The 16019-nt window shown below is 42.9% G+C and overlaps 1 protein-coding gene and 1 long non-coding RNA gene across 4 annotated transcripts in view; one reads left to right on the forward strand and one right to left on the reverse strand.

Moving 5' to 3' along the window:
• mrps18a (mitochondrial ribosomal protein S18A) overlaps window positions 1–16019 on the forward strand; it is an 82661-nt gene that overhangs the window by 35530 nt on the left and 31112 nt on the right. The window lies entirely within an intron of this gene.
• LOC147128351 (uncharacterized) lies at window positions 190–3327 on the reverse strand. The gene is made up of 2 exons (XR_015083982.1): window positions 3090–3327; window positions 190–1592 (listed from the first exon to the last, which is right to left on the reverse strand). It is a non-coding gene; the product is annotated as an uncharacterized LOC147128351 (long non-coding RNA).

Here is a 16019-nt window from a genome sequence, read left to right on the forward strand (position 1 = left end):
TGCACTGGGAGATGTCAAATATGTGTTGGTTCAACAATTACACTTGGTGGTGTTCCTCAAGGCTCTCTACTCGGTCTACAAAAGTTTGTTTCTTAAAAAAATAGTGCTGTAATTGGTTCGTGATAGACTATACATCCATTATGATTTACGGGTAGATAAAACACGATATTAGTTTGGTGGTGCGCTGTGAATCTTTTATAAAATATTTCCCTTGGCTCAATAAACGTTGGGAAAATAAATAGATGAGAAAAGTGCTTGAGCAGTGACAATATATCAGATCCCATTCATTCAGCAAAGGTTTTTTTCCCAACTTTCTGGCTGCATTTACCGTAGTTAATTCCATCCATCCATTCCCCCATCAAAAAAAGATATAAGCCGAACAGAATAACACTAACAATCATATATTTAGCATTACTAAATATGCTTGCATTGAGCCCAAGTGAGGCAATGAACCCACAAAGGTAAAAAGGGTTGGGGGAAAAATTGGTCTGTGGCAGCAATTTTGTAATGGTGCACAATAGCGCCACCTTCAGTACAGGAGACGTTCAGGACAGCTCGACCTTAGCAGGGGACTGTGGTCCATTGAGTGCCGTTCTAATTATAGGTCGTCATTATAGCATTGCTGAAAACAATAAAGCGAATGATGCCCTTTTGAACAGCACTGCAACTTTCTCCATTGCGTGTGTGCGTGCGTGTGTGTGAGCACGTAGTCCAATCGACGGCGCAACGTTGGCTCCCATGTGATGAGCCTCGCCATGACATCCCCTTTTTTTCCCTTGAATGGGGCTTCTCAAGGATGACCCGCTTAGAAGGAGCCACCTGTCTTCATTTTTTTGGGGGGGTGGGGGGTGGTGGGGGCAACAGCTGGTGCATCCTGGCCAGGATGTGAGAGGAAAGGAAAGAGTAGTTTCCAAAGTGATGACAGATGAAGAGCTTCATTTAAATGTTAATCATAGTTAAGAAGGGCCGACGTGCAGATCGACACACTTGAGATTTAACCACCATGGATACACTTAAAGGCCTTTTTTTCCCCCCCTAATGTTAGGGGTGTCAAACAAAATGTTAGCATGGCCATATTGTGGTTATGGTTTCCCTCAGACTGAAAATAAAAGATAAAACATGTCGCAAGTTTTGTCCCGACCAGCCGTTTAGAGGATGGAAAAACGCAGACATCGTCGAGGGCCAGCGCTCTGGCCCAGTGAGGATGAATTTGAAAAGTGGTGAAAGAGTTGCGTTGCTCACAGAGTTGAAGTAAGCCAGCACTACTGATTTAGAAGGTAGATTAGCTCGACATAGCGGCACATAAAAGGCAGAAATGTGATTGGACAAAGAAAATCAGTGCAATGCAGCAAACAGAAATGAAGAGAATAAATTAATACGCTTTAAACGGAGAGGCTTGAGTGCCTTTCAAGGTTTCTCCGTACAGTGGTGCAGCCCTCTGCTGGTCCAACAGGGCACTGCAGTTCTTATCATGACACCAATGTAGCCGTGACAGACTGATGAGTGTGTGGTGACAACACACCACTGCTGTCTGCGTCTGACATGACAACACCTCGGCCGAGGAAGCGTGACGGGGAAATGCCGACAGGAATCTAAGGAAAGAAAAGCACGTGGGTTTGTTAGCGGTGACACGAAGGCTCCACTTAATCATACACCATTTTCAGAAAGGTCTCCTTTTCCAGCAGTGACGACAAACAGGAGTCTGTGCACGTCAATGAGACGGTTTGCGATTTGGGTTATTTTAGGAAGTAATTATGGTTACAGACACCCGTTATTTGCTACTTTTTTATTCCATTTAAAAAAAAAAAATAGAAACTAACATACACAAAACTGAAGTGCCCCGTGTCCTTGTTAAAAACAGTTTAGGCTTCCTGGGTGTGTCTTGATCATAGGTGACTACATGTTGCTATGACTACTGAAATGAAGGATCTACGGTTCCAAGAAGTTGATCACATTTGGCGTTTGATGTCCACGGGAATGTAATCCAGAACAAACACTATTTTAAATTTGTTTGCACCACTGATCAAAGAACCTGATGAAGTGGTTGGTTGCGAATGATAGTACTGGTTGATTGACCAAAATCCAGAGAAAAGAATCGCTCCAGTTGAAGGAAACTGCAAATTGGGAACATCTTTGCTGGATCTATCAACGGAATCGTCCTTCAATCCATTGATAAATGGGATGCCCTAGTTTTCTGTCTTGATGCCCTCGGTTGCGACATGTTACTTGAGAAATTCAGGTTCTGTGGATCCAAAGAAGTTGGTCTTATCTAGCGCGGTATGTTCATATCAGGATCAATCAACATAGTGTAACGAATCTTGGCAATCTTGGGTGGTGGCAAAGGATAGTACAGATGTATCCTCCATACAGAAAAACAAAACGAAAAAAAAAAACGGTGTAGTTGAATTTCATTTCAAAGGATTCAACTCTTGTTGAAAGGGACAGGCTACTCTCCCTGGGTGTGTTGCAACACTAGGTGGCTACCGTTAGCATTACGATCAGAAAATTGCGATTCTATGGTTCCAGGAAGTTGATCAGATTTGGCTTTGGGTGTTCGAAAGAGTAAAACCCCGACCAACTCATCAGTGATCAAAGAATCCTGGGCTAAAGTTGAGCGTTGACGCGGTGATTGTGCTGTCCCCAGTTTTCCTGTGACGGATCTGAGAGTGGCTCAGGCCCTTTATCTGAACCTAGCGTACACACTGGACAGATCGAAAAATACAGACCTTACATAATAAGCATGAAATGCTTGTCTTTCAGCATTGAGGCCAGAGAAACAATCATTCAGTCATTTGTAGATGAATACAACCGCAAATGTATCATCTCTCCACTGATATGGTCGGCTTGAAAACACGGACAATTTTGCACGTGTGGGAGCATGTTCATTGTTGTGGCTCTACTGTAAATTGCATCACAGGCGCCGCCAGACACAAAATGGCCGACTGGCATACCACCTTGAGCCAAATTCCACATTTCTGCCTTCTTCCCGCCATGTCTACGCCCATTCCCCGTCGTCCTCTACCACACCCCCGATCTTTGCCCAAAGCTACTGCGGAGGTTCTGCAGAATAGACAGAGGGAGATATTCACCAATGGTCCGATTCTGGTGGCGCCGGTCCAGACGGTTTGCAACTTTCTAATGACTGTGTCTTGGGACGCTTCTGGAGTCAAACGTTGTCTGGTTGTTGGACGCGGTGCAGATGTAAAACGGTCTGTTGAGTCTGTTTACCGTCTCCCAAAGACAGCGCCCGAGTAAAAGCCTTGTTTGTAGGCTTTGGAACACAGAGCGCCTCGTTCCATTTTTGCGATCTTGCGCCAAAACGCCACTCTGGCTCGCTCTCTCTCTCCCTCTCCCTCTCTCCCTCTCTCTCACTCTCTCTCTCTCTCTCTCTCTCTCTCTCTCTCTCTCGCTCTCGCTCTATCTATCCATCAAAGCTGGAGGGAGAGAAAGAAATTGGCGGCGATTGCGGCTCCACAGATGACTTTGCTCATGTCTGATAGCATCGGAATAAATCATCAACCTATCAGCCTCGCAACTGTTGACCCGGCCCAGCTGAGGCCCACCAGCGGCAGCGGCCTTAAGGCCTCCCCCCTCGTCCCGCTCTTATATTGGGAAGAGGAGATAAGTCGGGGCTTTTAGATAAAGCCATAGCTAAAGTTCAAGTGCGTTAACGAGCAAATGGGCTGGGGGGAACATGGCTTCCCATCAGTTCCCGCGTGGCTCATCCCATCCCTTCGTCACTCTCTCCGTCCCCTTAGTCACTTCCTTGTACTCCCACTCGAGCACTTAAGAGTTTGTCAAGTTATTAAGTTAGCAGAGTGAGAAAGAAAAACTATCTGTGCTTTCTTCTCCTTGCTTTGTCAATCATAACAGAAAGATGTCGAGTCAACTGTGGTTAAGATTTTGTATGACAGGGACAGCCGCGACATGTCGGAAACTCGGGCGCACCAACGACACGGCCAAAGCAAGACATTTCGCATCCATGGCTTGGATCAAGAGAATTGTTTGATGTCGTCGGCTACGAGAATGATTTGTGGCGAATGCGTCGTGTCTTGTCTAAAACCGCAAGCTTCTGACGTTCCAAAATTCTGCATTTAATCTTAAAAAAAAAAAAAAAACACAAGTGAGGTGTATTTTTTTCAGTCATCATTAGCTAACCAAGCAGTTTTTGTTACTTCAAGTAACTTGATTTTTTTTTTTTTTTCATCTTCGGATAATAACAATGGATTTCATAAAAGACAATCTATTTTGTGTACATAGGAGTTTTTTTCCTCTGTGCCAAGACATTAAAAGTGGCATGAATACTTTTGGAAAAAGAGCGAGAAAGTGCAAACTTTACTGGACTTTGGCTCAATGTCAAATTGCAAATTGAACAGCTTCAGTCATGTCATTGTGGAAGTCACACCACAGAAAGCAAACAAGTCCCCTGAAAGCTGGACTTTAGCCTAGTTAGTGCTAGTTCAGTATTTACAGCTTAGGAGCGGGACTATGATAGTTTGAGGTTTGCCACCACAGTTAGTTTTTATTTCGTTTTGATTCAGTTTTTAAAATTCAGCTAGTTTTAATTCGTTTTTAGAGCAGGTTTGTGAGATTTCATTTGTTTGTATTTTGTCGAAAATGTTTCCTTTTTTGTAATTAGTTTTAGTATTATCATGGTAGAACTGTAGCGACTACTGTCCCCTGGTCGTATGGAGGGTTACCTGTGTTCAGGCACACGCGAGGTGAACTTCAACCGTCGTCTGCAATGTTTACATGTGCAAATTCTGTCTCGGATAGAAGTAGATCAGGTTTATCGGATAGTTGGCGTCCTTCTCGAAATGCCAACAAAACAAATGTGATTTCACCGCAGGCGCCTTTGAGGTTGGGGAAAGTTTTCTGTCAAGACTCATGATGCTGGCAGGATGCAAACTGCATTTTTTTTTTTTTTTTTCCCAGAGTTAAGCAAGACTAATCTCTTTGTTGTACTTGTCTTCAAATAGCATCCGAGAGAGTCTCAATAAACAGAACCCACCCCACCTTTAAAATAAGTACGAGTTAGGCCAGGTCGTTTAAATGAACAGTGTTTGCCTTTAGAGCTTTTATCTGATGTTAGTGCATCTTCCAGGTGTGTTTGTGTTAGCAGAGTGACTACAGGCAATTCCCAAACACACACGCACTGTCTTATCTGCCATTGTGGTCCTGTCACGACCCCGCCGAGCGCACGGCATCATCACAAACACAAACATGAGAGCTTTCACCTGAATCAACGGACTTGACATCGTCAGCCAATGGAAGGAGGCCATTAGAATTGATCGCATTGATACCTGAGAGGAATTCCTCTGTCTACTTAATTTTGTCCCAGGGTGGCCAAGCATGCCCTCCACTCCATTCTTTAATCCGGCCCGCCGAGCAGGCACATTTTCAAGAGTCTTTTGTTATTCGTTGCATTCATTTTGCTGTCTGCTTCCTGAAATTGGTTGATTCAAACATGTTATATTTGTTTTATTCGTCGATGTTATCAAGGAACTGGTTAATGTGTTATAAATAATACGATTACAGTGTCAGGTTCATCGGATGGACATTTATGAAAACCACACAAAATAAGGAGATGAAGACACTCCCTTTGAATTTTATGCTTGCAAGGAGAACGGAGAAGAACTGTTCAATACCATTCTTACAGGCGTTCTAAAAAAGTCTCTCCGTCTCCGTTCTTTTTATTCTCACATCCCCACATGGGCGTTCCAACTCTAAAGGATTGGGGTGGGAGAAAGGGCAGTTGAAACGTCTTGTACTTGTCTGTCTATGTGTCTGCATGTAGGTGGAAAATTACTCAATACATGTGTGGTAAGACATGAGTAGAGAAATCAACAATGTGGCAAGAAATTCCAGCAATCACCTTCATATTAGCAATCGTTAGCGTGACTTCACCTGACCTCCTCGCGGTTAGTTTATGAAAGCATCATGAGCAGCAAATGTATGATTATCAAACGATTGTGATTATTACATCATAATTAGTCCCACATAAAGAATCGTCCCAAAAAATACTACAATTATTCTATAACGTCACTTTTAATGAATTATAATTACATTCATTATAAATAACATTTCAAATGAACATAAATTACGGTATTTTACAATTTAAAAAAAAAAAAAAAAAAAAAATTCAAATTGAACATGCACATTTCAACAGCCGTGAGCCGTCAGGTCTTCTGTGGGAAGCACTGACCTATTTCTCCAACTTAAATTCTCATCTGTTCGCCATGAAACCGTCTATTCTCTTGATTTTCTAGCTTTTCTTTTGCACTGCTTCCAGTACATGTATGTGAATGTTTGTTTCTTTTTTTTTTTTTTTTTTTCCTTCTTCCTTCTTCAATCAAATTTCGGTATTCTGCCCAGGGCACTTTTAGTGCTGGCAACTGTCACTTAAACTGTATTAGCAGAGAGGCTGTTTCTTTAACCAATCCGCTTTTAAATTCACTTCACTAGGCAAGAGTAATACCTATAACATCCGCGTTTTCTCCTACATCTTTGGATTACTTTTTTCCGAACTAGCCGAGTGTAGCGAAATAAGTCTGCAGGTCTACGCACATTATTTAATCATCAGCAACTCTGCTGAGCATGATGTATTTTCTTTTTTAGGATTTTTGTCATGTTATTAGATGAATATTGATTCTCATCTGCTTCAGGTGATGGCACAGTTGCACGCTGTTGGATTTAGATTGTTTCTCTATAGTATCGACTGTTTATCTAATTGTGATGCGATAGCGGTGGCAGCAAGACGTCGATGGAGTCGGGTCAGTCCCAGGTACCAAAACGCACTGCCCACATTGCACGGGCACTTTAGTCCTTTTTAAAAATCAAATGTATCCCTTGAGCATGCTAAAGGTTTGCCTGCCCCTTATCTGGTTATTGAAAATCAAATCCGAATCTTGATCACATCTTGGCTCAGTTGAAAGAAGCAACCTCATCCTGACAGCATAAAAGTAGTGAACTTGCGCAACTGTCTTTTTACAACACATTTTGGCATCCTTCTCGACAACGAATAGATGTCGCCGAGTTCATTGATCTGGCTCAACTATTGACTTGCTCCCTTTCCCATAAAACGCAACCCAACCACCCGATTGCATCATCCACCTGTCAGTCATATTCATGGCCAACGTCAGTCGCCGGCGGGACGCCACACCTTGAGCACGTGCTTTGAACTGCTTTTACCACAGTTGAGCCATTGTGTTGGCCATTGTTTGCGTGCGCAAGCCAAGTGGTGATCCACTTTAGTGAATGGTGGAAAGTCACTGGCAGGCATACACACCCCGCAAGCTTTTCCATGGAGCACGTTATTCACAATTCAAAAGCAAAGCCAAGATGGCATGAAGCATCCTGTTTTTTGTCCGTCTATTCAACGCAGTCTTTTTTCGCGCGACAATGAGCAAGGCGGGTCATCGTACGGTTCGCCTCGACGCTATGGCAGCCACCGTCTTTGTTTGCAGAGCGGGGAGCGCTTCCGTTGACGTGATGAGCGGCCGTGTGAAAGTCATGCATCGTTATCGGGGAGTCACCCGATTTAGAAAAAGCTCAGTTTCATCACAAAGAAATTCGTTTGCGAATTAACTGTTGATTGGTGATGAAGACTTTCACATTGTAACAAGCATGCCATTGTAAAAAAAGAAAAAAGAAAATGGCCAAATGGAAACATGTCATGCCATTTCTTTTTTTTGAGTGTGTAGTTATTATTATTTTGACCGTTGTCTCCCCAAAGCTCCACACCCGCAGTTTACACGGATGACGGAAGTTAATGAGGAATGATGGACCCACCTCACTGCTTCAATCACTTCTACTGAAATAACACAAAGGTTTCAAAGTGGAAGCAAAAGTTGTCTACTTTCTAGATTTAGAATTGCTTGTTCAAACCATCACATTAATTAATTTCTAGGACTTCTTTCCTTCCATCCCATAATCAATATGTTGAATGATAAGGAGACGATCATTTCCGCTAAGAATCTGGACCAGGACTGTGGTCTCTAAAATCTAATTAAAAGACCATTTTGAACACTTCAAGTCTGATTTCCCCCGAGCGGCCTGACTAATAAAGATAACGTTCTGACTAATTGCTGGAGAATGAAGAGAAGGTGAAAATATGACAAGTATCTGCAAAAAATTAAGTTTAATCAACTGCGTGAATGTTCGTTATCTGAATTTTATCAGTCAACAATGTCAAGTGTGTTTAAATGTGTTTTTTAGTCAGAAAAATAAATTGTGGGTCTTCACTTTTATGAAGTATTTCCATTCCTACAGCGGTGACATTGTCGTAAAGTCATCATTAGGCTAATTATTTGGAAGGGAAACACTTCTAGGCCATAAATCTAGAACAGTCTTAATAAGAAACAGAAATTTCCCATCCCTTTTTGTGCCACGTGACCGTTTATTCTCATGCCACTCCGCGACCGAGATAATTGCATGCTGTTCGGAACCTCAAAACCTCGGGGCCGTAACAAACCAGGAAACCCCTGCATCATCGCATCTTATCTCGCTTTTCGACTGCAACGCCAAGCAGTTTGGGCATTAATGTCATGTTGAGCTGGTAACATTCCTGTAAGGGAGTAGAATGTAAAACTTCTGTGGTTTAAGTAGCGCGCCGTGTGGAACGCCACCAGTTTTCTACTGGAACATCCAAATAATTGTGACGTGGGCACGAGCTGTGGCCGACTGCAGTTTCTGCCGAGTGTGCTCACTTTTTACTTTTCTCCCGGCCAGAGTAAACAATGAGAACAGTGCATTAACGACGGTGACTCTCTTTTCCCACATGCAAAGACATTACAGTAAGTAAGTCTACTGTACTGTAAAAAACGTTCAAATACCACCAATTAACTGTGACATAGCAGCCGACCCACGATGCGCTACATACTGAATATTTTTCTTATGTGTGGGCTCTCTCCCATTAAGAATGGAATCAAAACCCCACCCCCAAGACTTCCAAGTCTTCAAGTATTTGTTTTAGGTGTTCTCTATCAGAACAAGTAATATTTTCCACAACACCCCAAACCACACAACAATCGCTCAGGATAATCTGCCAAGAAATACTCAAATTTGGCCCAATTGTTGCTCTGCGTTTTACCCCACTTAGTGCGGATTTGACAGCTTCATAAAAATGGCAACATGATGTTGTCAGTTTAGTGGTTATTTTTGAGTTGCTAGCCCGCGAGCTAAAACATGAAGCGCCCGATCGAAGGGACACTGACCTACATCATAAGTCATGGAAGAATGTAAATAAGGGAAAACATCTGAAGAGGAGATATCTATCTATCTATCTATCTATCATGTAAGTCAATATTCAGCAGCAAGTCCAGCGAGAGATGGAATGCGGAGCTCCAGGCCACTTTTGGCCATCCTGCTGAGAAAGTACGCTCAAGAAATACAAAGGCTTCTCCGGGCAGAATTATTGTTCAGTTTTTGTTTGCCTGTCAGGGTCACTGCAGTGATCACAGAAAAAAAAAAAACACTGAGCAGTCACAACATTACAAACTACTGCCATGTTTCATCAGAGCCAGTGGAAGAAATTCAGGTTCTAGAATAGAGTAAACGCTTGCTAAAAAGTGCTACATCATAGATTTTTATGTGCGTCAGTTTTACAATAAACTTCAACTTGGAGTGAAAAATTAACAGCTCGACGCAAACACACTGTGATTCTTTCTTTAGAGAACCGGGTAACATTTCCTAAGAGGGATGTTATATGTTAGTTTCCTATTTCTAAACAGTGACAAAGTTGGAACAATTGCTGAGGAATACTTTACAAAGTGTGTTTTAATAGGTTTAAATGGGTTTCAAGCACATAGGGGGAGTACAATTCCAAATTTTTTAATCATGAGGTCTGGAACATAAACCCCACAAACGGGGGTTCACTGTCATGCTTAATTTTAATTGACGCCGTCACAAGATCTGAACCAAAAATCAAAAACAATACAGGACATTTATTTCGAATTTTGGGCAAAAGATAAATCAGGAATTTCTGGCAAGTACTGGCTGTGACAACAATCAGCCATATTCCTTATACGTCATGAAAATAGATTTAAAAAAAAAAAAAAGCCTCTTAAGTAAGTTTTATATCATACGCACAAGAAACTGACATTGGTGAGAAAATCTGCATACAGCTGCTTTGACTTCAATGTGAAACCTTGTGTGTGTGCGTATCATGTGGCTAAATTGCTTGCTTTTTGTTAGCATTGCTGGTTTCCCAGCTACACTGAGTCCACAGACGGGAAGGGAAACCCAACACTCGCTGGGGGGGGAGGAAAAGCTTGACTTCTTTACGAGGTGTGGTTTCGCTCTAGGTGGGCCGCACGCTGGGGTGTCCGCTAAACCCGACACTGAACGCACCCGATGCGCCCCGGCCACTTCAAATTTACTCGCAGAAGTTGGTTTAATACTGTAGATGTAAATCAATGAACACGAGTGTGGACGGGAGGCTCAGTGACCTATTGGCATGTGGCAAGTTATTTATGTGAAGGGGGTCACGTGAAGGTTTCGGACCAGCTTCATTTCTGATGGTGGCATAACTTCACTTTCACTTTCGTGAAAGAACTTCAACAAATGGTCGAGTGCCGTTACTTGCTCATACACAGCTCTGAGCATTTTTATCACACTTATCCTGTTTAGTGTTGCAGGTGAGCTGGAGTCTTTCTTAGCTGACTTTGGGAGCCAGGGTGCACCCTGAACTAGTCGCCAGCCAGTCGCAGGGCACATCTTGAGACAGACAACCTGTCCAAGCTGGCTGTATGTTGGCAGTGAACGGAATTCAACCCACTTCACACAATAAAATTTGGGTCGTGGATTAAATCGGCCGCTAATCAAAAATACTGTAAATATAAGGAATGAAATAACTTCATGCTTACAACAATGAAACATTTGACCGTTTTACATTACTTTGCCTTTTAGTATTTGTTTAACTTGACCAGAGAGAGAAAATGGAGGCAAGGGTGTGTTTCAATGTCATTATCTTTGTTTTATGTTGTAATTTGTTAATTTTTTTTTTTTTTAAAGGCACAAATTTGTCTAAAATCGGTCGATATTATAAAAGCCGGCCGATTAATTTGTCAGGCCCTAAATACTACTAGAGTTTAGTGAGTCACTTACAGTAGTTGTGAAAGTCGTCTTTGTTTGTATCTTCCTGACTGTACTATACTGCGCCCGCTGGTCAAATTGCACACACCAGAAACTGTCACAATGATTTTATCAGGATGCACAAACGGTTTAATCTTGCGTTATTTGTGTAGATTTTTATAAAGCACAATATTATAATTTCTTGATTTAAAAAAAAAAAACACATTACAAAAATGTTTTGGGAGGAGAATTGGTGGAATTGCTATCCATTTCTGTGGGGAAAGACACCACTGCACTGCAAAAAAAAAGTGTTTTATTAAGTTTAAGTGTTTCAAGCACACGGCTGGGGTAAAACTATTAAAAGAAAATAGTTCTTATATGGTCTCTCCAAAGCATGGCTTTTCACCTATTGGGGGTGGGCTTGCAACATATAAAAGCTTCAGTGGATTTCTTGAAGTCTTCCTTCCTTCCACCAATTATCCCCTAATTCCCTCTCAGCCAGACATTACACAACATATAAACAATTTATTGACTTGTGCACCCTCTCACCTCTTCATTGTCTGCAGGCTTTAAATGTGAGCACGCTGCACTTCCACTTTATTTTCTTTATCTCCGCTTATCAGACTTTACGGTACAAGCAGACACTATAAACTGATGAGTCGGTCTCTGCAGCACCCAAAGTTGTGATGCGTAGCAACAGGCAGTCAAACAAAATTGACTTTTTTTTTTTTTTTTTAATACCTAACGTTCAGAGCGTTAACTTATGTTTACAGAAGAACATTCATACCACTTTTGTCCGAGTATGACAGAACGTATTAAATCAGCTTGTGTCAAATATTTTGGTCTTTTCCAACCTCACACAATTTGAAGAAAATCTGGGGGGGGTGGGGTGGAGTTCTTTGCCGATTTCACATGGACTGACCCTGAGGGTGAGGGCCTCAAGTATTTTCCAATTGTTGTGGCAGGACAATTTGCAGTTCCGCATCCGTGGTAGTAGCTTGATGATAGGGCGTCTTTGAAGATGACCCACATTCTCCACATGGCTAAGGACGCAGTGGGAGGGCGTGACCCTGCCCGGCGCTGACCCGCTCATGACCCGGCTGGGCCAGCATAAAAGCAGAGGAGGGAGAAAGGCATGAAGGACACTATTTTTGTGCGGAATTTTCTTTCTTTTGGCATTTTTGTGGACGGGCGCGTTAGGCATGGGCGTTTCCGCCGTTGTGGGACTGAACACAGCCGACTTGCTTCCCGGCCAATCGAAGTGGCTCCCCTCATTCCTTTTAGATTCGGCGCAGGTGTGGCGCGGGGTCTATATCTCAGAAGTATAACGGACTTGGAGATTGCCTTCCACACCCAATCGTGCGTCTTTGTTTGATAACGCGCTCCTCTGAAGTGTTTCAAATGTAGAAGCCAGTGAGTACTGTTTTATCATTAAAATAAACAGTTGTGCACAATCATTTAAAGAAATATGCCATCTGTCGTAGAAATTGGATCATCACTAAACTACACTAGATGCCCCATAGTTATAAATATCATCCATATCCGTGAATGGATGGATATGTATGGTTAATGCAAAGACATATGCGTTCCAATGATTCTCGTTCGAACCGACTATTTGAATGCACACAATTTACGCACGCGTAACCCTTCTTTTCGGCGCAACTGGGCAGCAATATCCAAAAGTGAGCGATAAAAGAGGGAACGAAGCGAAGGTATTTGCTAAGCCGTAAATAATTCCGCCCTTTCGTGGCCGGCACATTTAGATCCCCGCAAAAACAGCACAAAACGTTATAGTCTTCCAATCCCCAGCAGTCCGCCTGGAGGGCGCACCTCTCTGGAAACAAATGGTTCTGATTAAGAACAAGCCGGACGAGGCCTTTATGGGCCGGGTGACGTTTTTTTCTGTCAACTGCTTTTGAATGATGAGCTACTCATTCACCTCACTGAGCCCATTCCCAAGGGATTGTACTAGAATTTAGTACAAACGTGAAATCATTCTGAGAAAAAAGAACTTTATTTTCTTTCTTTTTTTTTTTTTTTTTTTTTTTTTGTTGGCTTGATCGTGACAGAATATTTGTTGGCAAAACGCAATGAGGTTAAATTTAACAGTGGGCGTTTGTAGGCTATCCTTTGAAATTTGTACGAGAACATGGCTGCACAAACGGCAATTGGAGGCCTAGCGTGGATTCAAAATATGTTAAAACCAAAGGAAAGTAGAAATATACGGCTGGCGAAAACTTCACTGCCTCCAAATTATTGACTGTATATGACCTGTACAATGTGCTACTTGGACCATTAAAGGTTGGTCAACCAAAGTTCAAGAACACCCCTAAAACCTAAAATGCTCATTTATGAAGATAATAAATAATAGTCTTTTATGATTTATTTCACAGAATATTATTATTTATTATGCTTGGAATTTGCAGTGGTTGACTGGCTGTCAAATTGGACACCAAAAAAATCACTGCTTCTTGTTCTTTCTGATCGATTATTTTATTGTTCAGTAGAGGATAGTGTACATTAATGAACATTTCAATAGTTACAAAAAAAATGTAAACGCACTGCTATTACAGTCACAAGAATGACACTCGTGGCCGACAATGAGGCGCTCTGTAGCGGCCAAGCCAGCCAGAAGCCAGGTTCCACATGCTGGCTGTCAAGTTGGACTTAAGATAAATAAATACAATTCTCCCCTCGTTGCTCTTCCATCTTTTACTGCATGACGTGCACATACTCAAAGCTGACAAACGGGCACACCAAAGCAGCCCCACCAGTGGACTATCCAAAGGCAGAAGGATGTGTTTTCGAGTTGTAGGCATAGCTAGCTAGCTAACTGCACACCAGAATAAAACTGGTTAACCAAAGGTGCTCAGGTTTTAATATAGGGGTAGGGACTCAACGGCCCAAGCCGAAGTGTGTGTGTCCCGGCACTATCGTAGCCATGCGCAGACGCCCCGCCCCCCCCACCCTCACGTGACCCTAATGAGCAAAAACACTTCTAAAAATGAACGGATAAAAGGGGGAAAATTTCAAAACTTGATAAAAATTGTGCAAGGAGATGCCAATGTTGGTCCATGTTGACCTCTCAAGTACTTCTCCAAACACACAAACGTTGAACGTGATCCAAGACAAACTGTGACTTGTGTTCTTAGCACAAGTAAAGTCTGCAGAGTGCTGTGAATCAGTAAGAGCACATGCACATGCTTTTTTTTTTTTTTTTACAAGAAGGCTTGCCAATGGAGGTGGATCTTTTGGCGTCTTTTAGAGCAGTCTGGAGATTCGGCAGATTGAATCGATCGGGAAAGACGGTCCCGAGGGGCCCGGGGCCAGAACGGCGAAGGCTCGGCCCCCTTTTGATGCTTAGCTACAGCGTGGGACACACAAAAGGCAGCGGAGTCTTGAGTTTGGACATGCAACTGGGCGTAGGGCTTGAAAGTGACTAAAAGGATGATTGGTCGCCAGCGGAGAGATGCGAGTCCAGGGAGTGATATAGTAACAAAGACCGGTTCTGGTTATCGGGCGGGTAGCTGAATGTGTGTGTGCGAGCTTTGCACGGTCAGGAGGTGTGGTGGGCCTCCAGAGAGTGATTTGTCCATTTGATTAGCTTCCTTTCTCAGGCTCACTTCTTCCTCCTGCAGCTTTAGTGAAAACAAATCAACTGGCGTGTACAATTAACACCAGTCACTTTGACACCTCCGCATTAAATACAAGTTAACGCTCAACATGTTTGCACTTAGTTTGGTTGGTGGCAAAAGTACTCTCATGCGGTACTGAAGAAGTACAGATACTAATGTCAAACAAGTAAAGGTATTGGGGTAGACGGTTTCCCGGTTGACGACGGTCCCACTGTACGAGGTTATGAACATCATGCGATGAATTAGCAGTGTAAGAATTTGTCGGCACGTCGCACAAGTAACGTAACGTAACTTTGGACCCCCATTTACAGTATGCACTGTAGATACTGGTAGTGTTCCATAAAGCTTGACGCTCTGTCCATAGATTTTTACTGTTAATTTGACAAATGTCAAAATGACTACTAGTAGGAAAGCTAGCTAAGATTCTGTAGAGTGTTCTGTAAAAATCTGTGGACTGAGTAAAGAGCCGTGTGGAACGCCAGCAGTATCAGTATACTGGGCGGGTCCTCTGTTTAGAGTTCCATTCCTTCTTGAGCAATGCGTATGTTCTCATTCTTGCCTCTCACTTGGGTCTCATCGAGAACTCAATTGTTAGGGTTGTAGGAATTTGCTCAGGGACATGGAACTGAAGAACTCCAGTCCATAGCCTGCTTCAAAGCAAATTATAGACTGAAAAGGTAACACAGGTATGCTCCCAAGTTATAAAAGATTATACCTTAAAGGTACAATCATGTGCTTCTTGACCGCATTGAACAAATGTTTTTTTCCAGGAATAGCAAACACACATCAAGTAAGGCGGCATTGCGTTAAAGTTACGAGTACTGATTGATTGGCAAAGAATTTGTAGTATTGAATGACGTCTCGGGGGGGGCGGCAGGCGTTCGACTTTAGACCAATGGTGGCATAATCCCGTCGCGCGAGACGGAAAATTCCTGACAGTGTTGACTTTGTAGCAGCACAAGTGAAGCTGAGTGTCAACCAAACAAAAAGCCGAGCAAGAAAGCTCCTTTAAAAGCGACGCTGAACGACCCGCTCTGCTGTTGCTCTCCCGCCTCGTGGGTTCAGTCGAAAGTCAATATTGACCTGCCGTCAGGGGGCGGAGGCGGGTAGGGTGATGAGCCCTCAGATCTAAGGTGATTTACTGCGTACAGTAAAATCCCGAGTCGTATGGGAGCGGCCGACATGATTAATTGAACTAGCGACGGCGTTCGGGGAGGAAGAAGGTGAGATTTTGGTGGGACAAAAGGCAAAAAGCCGAAAGAGCAGCCAAGGGGAAGGAGAGGAGGGAGATTCGGGGTGGCAGTCAGGGCT

This window comes from Filicampus tigris, chromosome 20, assembly GCF_054856515.1.
Source record: "Filicampus tigris isolate MCC_2025a chromosome 20, RoL_Ftig_1.0, whole genome shotgun sequence".
Taxonomy (NCBI): Eukaryota; Metazoa; Chordata; class Actinopteri; order Syngnathiformes; family Syngnathidae; genus Filicampus; species Filicampus tigris.